We start from the raw sequence: 6,542 nt of genomic DNA on the forward strand, positions 1-6,542 counted from the left end.
TGCTATACACTCAGCTTCCCAAAACACAGCCGTGAGTAAATGCTTCATGCGGTGCGATGGCAGAGGTATAATTAAACTTCAAAGGGGTATCAATTGCATCATGTTCAAGAAAAGTGTAGAAAAAGAAAGGCATTACTGAAAGGCAACCTCAAGCACCCCACCACCTAAATTCATCTTTGGGAGAAGGAAAATAAACTGAAGTGATCTCTTGGGGCACCCAATTTGCTCATGAAGACCTTCCATTCAAGGTGTATTAGAAAAGGGAGAGTGTGTGCTCGCATCTGGCCGTGTTCGAATCTAATCTTTATGAAAAGACACCTTCCAGGATTCCAGTTACCGTCATGCCTCCTAAGCGAAAGAGGGAAGGAATGTGAAAATAGTCTGGAACATTTTTAAAACAAACCGTATAATTATCACCTGCTAATTTATTCAGGTTTTTAAGATCATGTTTGTTGGGAAAAGTCAAGAGCAAGGCCCCTCGAGGCAGATGGCTTGTTGCAAATTCTAGCAAGTCTTTCTGCTCCGTGACCTTGGGTCAAGTACCCGACCTGTCCCAGCCTCAGGATCCTCAGCTATGGTACAGAAGCACCAATAACACCTCCGTCAAGGCGTTGTGACAGGACTGAACTGAGTCCTTCCACAGAAAAACGTGGGACTCAGGTTGGCACATACTAAGTAACCAGGGGATATGAACTCTTATTAGAGTTTTTTGGGGTTTTTTTGTTTTTTTTTTAAAGATTTATTTATTTATTTGACAGAGATAGAGACAGCCAGCGAGAGGGAACACAAGCAGGGGGAGTGGGAGAGGAAGAAGCAGGCTCCCAGTGGAGGAGCCTGACGTGGGGCTCGATCCCAGAATGCCAGGATCACGCCCTGAGCCGAAGGCAGACGCTTAAGGACTGAGCCACCCAGGCGCCCCTCTTATTAGAGTTTTGATTGTTCCCACCAAGAGCCTGGATCTCAGGCTTTGCCCGGGAGACACCAGTGAGCTGCTTTGCAAAGACAGACTCGGCCCCATGAGTAATATTTCTGCTTCTCCCCTCAGCTAACGCCTTCAAAATGCCTGTTTTTGAGGACCTAGGCCAGAGAAGGTGGAGTGGGCAGCTCCTCAAATATCAAATTAAAAGTCAGTGGCATCTTAGCCACTTAGAAAGGCAGCACTCGTGCTCTGAAGTAATAAGGAAGAATCGTGCCAGGATAGTCTCCATTCCAAACCTACTTACAGAAAGACCCGTCAAGCAGAGAAGCACCGTGTATCACTGTTTATCATCCCCAAAGTCATACTTTGCCAAAGCTCCAGGTAACTAAGGATGAGCTTGATACAATCTTTTAAAGACAGAAATCCTAGGGAAAATAAACAAAAAAGAAAGAAAGAGAAAGAAAGAAAGAAAGAAAGAAAGAAAGAAAGAAAGAAAGACCCAACCTGCTCTTAGTCCACTGGTATGCAGCTGCTCAGGCTTGTTTAACATTAAAATACTATTAAAAAAAAAAAAAGCCAAATCCAGTTTCACACACTGATCGGTGCGGCTCATAAAAAGGCAATCATTTGGTTTGTCAATTAGTTGGCAACCTGACTTGTGATGTCAAGGTTTGCTACCCTGAATTATTATTATAAAGCTTTGAAACCTAAGCAAAGAGAGAGGGGAAGTCGTGCCCTTAGCTTGTTCTGGGCTCTCGTGTTTGCTTGAAGTGAGTCTCTCCTTAATGCCTTCAGAATTTGCTCTCGCCTTGAAGCCATAGACAAGTATGTGCTGCTCTGTGCTAAATATGGGAACAGCGAGTACAAACAGGAGACTGAAGATTGGCTTTGAAGCTCCGTGCTGCCAGTGCAGGGCCTCTCCCAAGCGCTGCGAGCGGGCGGCAAGGCCCTGCAGAGGGAGAGCTCCTGGCTTTTAACGCCTAATATGATCATTCCAGGCGGGGTCTGCTGAGACTGAAGGTCACCAGTCTGCTTTTGACCCGAGTACTAATGACAATCCCGTGGGAATCCCGAGAGTGGCTGAAGGAGGGCTGTCATAGTACTAATAATGAATGATGATGATAACGTCCTAGGTTTCTTGCTTTAGTGCTTATCGCCCGAAGATCTCGAATCCCTTCAAGACCAATTGTTTGGCCCACTGCTGACCTGTAACCCACTCAGGCCCAGAATATTGCCCTGTTGTCGAGAATACAGCCACCCCAAGCCTGTTTAAGCACGAACTGAAGAAAGATACCCATTGAAAATTAAAGTGTAGATTTTAGGTAGGCAGGTTATAATTATCCCCTTGAAATGAAGCCAAGAAATGAAGTTTAATACCCTTCTTTTGTGAGAAGCAGCCAGGCAACGTTCCTAACCATAAACAGACCTCAGATTTTCATCTCCTCTAATTCAGGGTTTCTCAACTTTGGCACTATTGGCATTTGGGCTGGATCATTTTCTGTTGTGGGTGGAAGGCTGTTCTGTGCAGCACAGGGCATTTAGCACCCCCCTGGGCCTCCCCCCAGTGCCATTAGTGCATGCACACACACACACACACCCGGTTGCGACCCTTGAAAATGGCTCCAGACAATGCCAAATGTGGGGGGCGGGGAAGGCAAAATGGCCCTCAGTGGACAGCCATGGCTCTAACTCAAAACATTGGAGAAGCAAGTTAGAAGCTACTGAATTACCAGAATCTTTCATTCCCCCAGGTTGCTCGAAAGATTCCTCCTGAAGGAGGGACAGTTATCTGCCTAGGGCTTTCAGGATTTCAGAGAGGCTTCAATTATAAAATAGGTCTTTGATCATAACTTTGATTACGAAACTTAGATTATGAAATTAGGTCCTCCCCGCACCCTGAAAAAACAAAAATCCAAGAAATAACACAACCCTAGACTATCAAATGCTACCCTCCCCTGGGTAGCAGAGGACGTGTTTCTGCCACGTAACTTCCCCCCACGTGGCCGTGGTAGGTTGTAACAGGATTTCACTGCGAGAGCTTTAACGCCCACATTGCCTACACCTCTCAGGCTTCCTGGGGTTAGAATTCCTCTCCTTCTGGAATCCACAGCATCCATCAAACAGAAGTGAGACCCGCATCTATCCACCTGTACGCACTGTGATAACCCCAGTCCCCTCTCTGACCACGACCTGCAGCTTCTCACCCTCCCTGACAACGCACACGAGGCCTCCCAGGACCTCAGCTGCCTGAGCTCACCCTCACTGCCCCGTGCACGTGCCCTCCACACCCCAGACAGTGTGGCTCTCAAACTTTTTTCACCAAGCCTCCCCAAATTTTACATCACGTCCCATCCCCCGCCCAGTTCACATATACACAAATACAGCTTGTTGTTAAGCTGTGTTCTGAACTAATTTTGGACTTTCGGAAAAGCTGCAGAAATCCTGCAGAAGATTTCCATGTATCCTTTGCTATGGTCCGGAGGCTTGGGTCCCCCCAGAATTCCCATGTTGGAATCCTCATGCACAAAGTGATGGTATTAGGGGGTGGAGCCTTGGGAGGTGAGCCGGTCATGAGGGGGGAGCCCTCAAGAATGGGATTTGTGCCCTTATGGAGGAGGCTCCAGAGAGCTCCCTAGGCCCTTCCACCCTGTGAGGACCCAGCAAGAAGGCACCAGCTATGATGGAAGCGGGCTCTCACCAGACACAGAATCTGCCAGCACCGTGATCTTGGACTTCCAACCAATAGAAATGTGGGAAATATATTCTGTTTACAGGCCACCCAGTCTGTAGCAGTTTGTTATAGCCGCTGAAATAGACAAAGCCATCCCCCTCCCACTTTCCCTAGTGCAGTAGTCAAAATCAGGAAACTAACATGGGTGCTGTACTAATAACCAAACTAAAGATCCCAGTTTTCCACTAATGTCCCTTTTCTGTCCCAGGACCCCATTCGGCATCTCCCATGGCATTTCGTTATTTCTCCTTATTCTCCGGAATCCATGAGAGTTCATCAGTCTTTTCTTGACTTCTATGACCTTGACACTTCGGAAGAGTATCAATCAGTTGTTTTGTCAAATATCCCTCCATCGCAGTTTGATATTTTTTCAAGATTGCACTGAAGTTAGACATTTTTAGCAAGAATGCCACAGAAATGATGTAGGCCCCCCCCCAAAATATATCTTTTTTAAATTGAAGTATAGTTGACACCAAAATATATCTTACACAGAAGTTTCATGAAACCGTATCCTTGCTATGTGAAATAGACTCTGACATTTTCTGTTATTATTTTAAATGCTGGGTTTATAGCCATATTGCTTCACAGTCCTCTAATGGGTGAGAAAACACTGCCTGAGGCCAGCTGACATTGGAGGTCTTCTCCCTCCGACCTGTTCCTTCTTGAGTCTTTCCTTTCTCTGCCTCAGTGGCACCGCACTGATAGGGTTTTTTTTCCTTCCTCTCTGACCAGCCCTTCCCTGTAGGCTTTTGGACTCTCTGTCCTCCCCCGTCTGTCTGATCACAGTGAGCTGCCCTCCTCTTTCATTTCCACTGCACACAGGGGAACCCCATCCCTGACTTCCAGCTGCCGGGAGGAATTTGGGTGTGCGTGCCCTGCTTTCGCAGTGAACTCAACAGGACCAGCACGACCTTTACTTACTGCTCTCCCCTCACCAACTGAATCCCCTTCCCCATATCCTGTACCTGCCAACGGTGCACCTTTATCCCCCCCCTTATTTATACGTGGGGAGCTCACTGCCCTGCACCTGGGATGCCACCCAGTCGGCTCCTTTCTTCTCTATTTCCCAATCCAGGGGTTCCCAAACTTTAGAGAACATCAGAATCACCCACAGGGCTTGTTAAAGACTGATCACTAGGGCCCACCCCAGAGACTCTGATTCAGTAGGTCTAGGGAGGAGCCCTCAAATTTGCATTGCTAACAGGTTCCCAGGTTAGGCTGAAACTGCTCCAGGGCTGCTCTCCCCTATCAATTCCAGGGGTACCACGCACTTCCTGGAATACCCTACTTAGCCAGCAGCATCTCACCCTAAGCCACTGTCCACCACCACCACCCCCACCCCCCGAAATGGAAAGCCCTGTTCACCCCTTGCCTTACAGGGACTCAAATCTCCCTCATTCTGCAGGGATTCGCTCCAGACCAGCAGCCCCCAGAAGACTTTTTAGTTCTTCAGCCTTCATGGAGTTCTTTTTTCTGGTGCTTGATGGTCAAGGAAAGTTGACGATTAGAATTTCCCAGGTTAGTCCTTCCTTTCCCACTAGCCTGTGCAAAGGGAGTTGTTCGTGTTTGTTCTCACTGCACTTTGCTCCCTTCTTTGTGACTTCTAACACATCCAGTTTTTACCTTGCACGCCCTCCCACATGCGTGCAGAAATGCAACACACGTGAGCGTGTGCGCGCACACACACACATGCACACACACACAGGAGCAGGCAGTGGTTTGGGGTTTGGCCTGAAGCTCACAGAGCCCAGGCAAATGTTTCCCAGAGAGCAATCTGGCTAACCTATGCAGTTGAACTTAAAAGAAACCTAGACAGGAGCGACCGGCTGGCTCTGCTGGACTAGCATGTGACTCTTGATCTCGGGCTCGTGAGTTCGAGCCCCAAGGTGGGTGTAGAGATTACTATTAAATAAATAAATAACTTAAAAAAAAAAAAAAAAAGCAGCAGCCTAGCGGGACTTTGCCCTCTCTTTCAAGGACCCGCTGATTGCGGAGGCCGGTTCTTGTATTGACTTGGCCCCGCGGCCCTGGGAACAGGTGTGGGGAGGCTGGCTGGCTGACCATGTCCAGAAGGGCCAAGGCAGCGAGACATTTGGGCTCCCTATACGTGAACATATGTCTGTTTTTCAAAAATCTTTTAGAAGAAGGTCCAGAGAAGAGATCGTGTTGGGTCCTTGGAAACGGAATCAAGAAGTGGCTTCAGAGGAGCCGGGTTCCGGGTTCGGCGCGGCCCCCTCCCCGCTGGCCTCCCAGGGCCCAGGGCTTCTCGGGGACCCGCACTGCCGCGTGCCACCGGCAGGTGTCTCTCTCCTGGCTCTGGAGCCCGCGGTGAACTCACCAAATGGAGGCCCCGGGAGGCGGGGGCAGCGCGGGGCCAGTGCACGCCGCGCCGCCCTCTGTCCCCGCCACATTTCGCCCGATCCTCACCTTTGAAACACTTGGTGGCCGCGCGGGGCGGGCGGGAGCCAGAGCGGTTACCTAGCCGCGCGGCGGGGGCGGGGGCCGGACACGACAAGCCCTCCTGGCCTCCGAACCAGCCCGCTCTCCTTTCTGGGGCTCTTAATGGTCTGATGAGCAAGGCCGGGGGCGGGGCCGGGGGGGGGGCGAGGTGTTGCACCAGGTCACCTCTGAAAGGCCATCGGTCAGTGCGGGCCCAGGACCCTGGGAAGTTATGTCCCATGTTTCTACTCACCTTCCCAGAAAGCGGTAGGAAAAAGGGCCTGCTGTGCTAACATCTTTTCCCTTTAGGGAAATTCAGTTTCCTAACATGCTGTGTTTTGAAAGAGCCCCGTTTATTGGGTAATGTAAGCCGCCCGGTAGGTGCAAGTGGGGCCAGTAGCCATCACTTTCTTTCTTTCTTTCTTTCTTTCTTTCTTTCTTTCTTTCTTTCTT

General features: G+C 49.5%; 1 long non-coding RNA gene across 3 annotated transcripts in view; it reads right to left on the bottom strand.

Annotated features, from left to right (window-relative positions):
• LOC121100620 overlaps positions 1-6,468 on the bottom strand; it is a 31,458-nt gene extending 24,990 nt beyond the window's left edge. For all 3 annotated transcript variants that reach the window (XR_005832352.1, XR_005832349.1, XR_005832351.1), the window contains exon 1: positions 6,078-6,468. This is a non-coding gene — a long non-coding RNA (uncharacterized LOC121100620). The remainder of the gene's footprint in view (positions 1-6,077) is intronic.
• Positions 6,469-6,542: the final 74 nt, after the last annotated feature.

The sequence above is a fragment of the Ursus maritimus genome, unplaced genomic scaffold (assembly GCF_017311325.1).
Source record: "Ursus maritimus isolate PB19 unplaced genomic scaffold, ASM1731132v1 scaffold_10, whole genome shotgun sequence".
NCBI classification, from domain to species: Eukaryota; Metazoa; Chordata; class Mammalia; order Carnivora; family Ursidae; genus Ursus; species Ursus maritimus.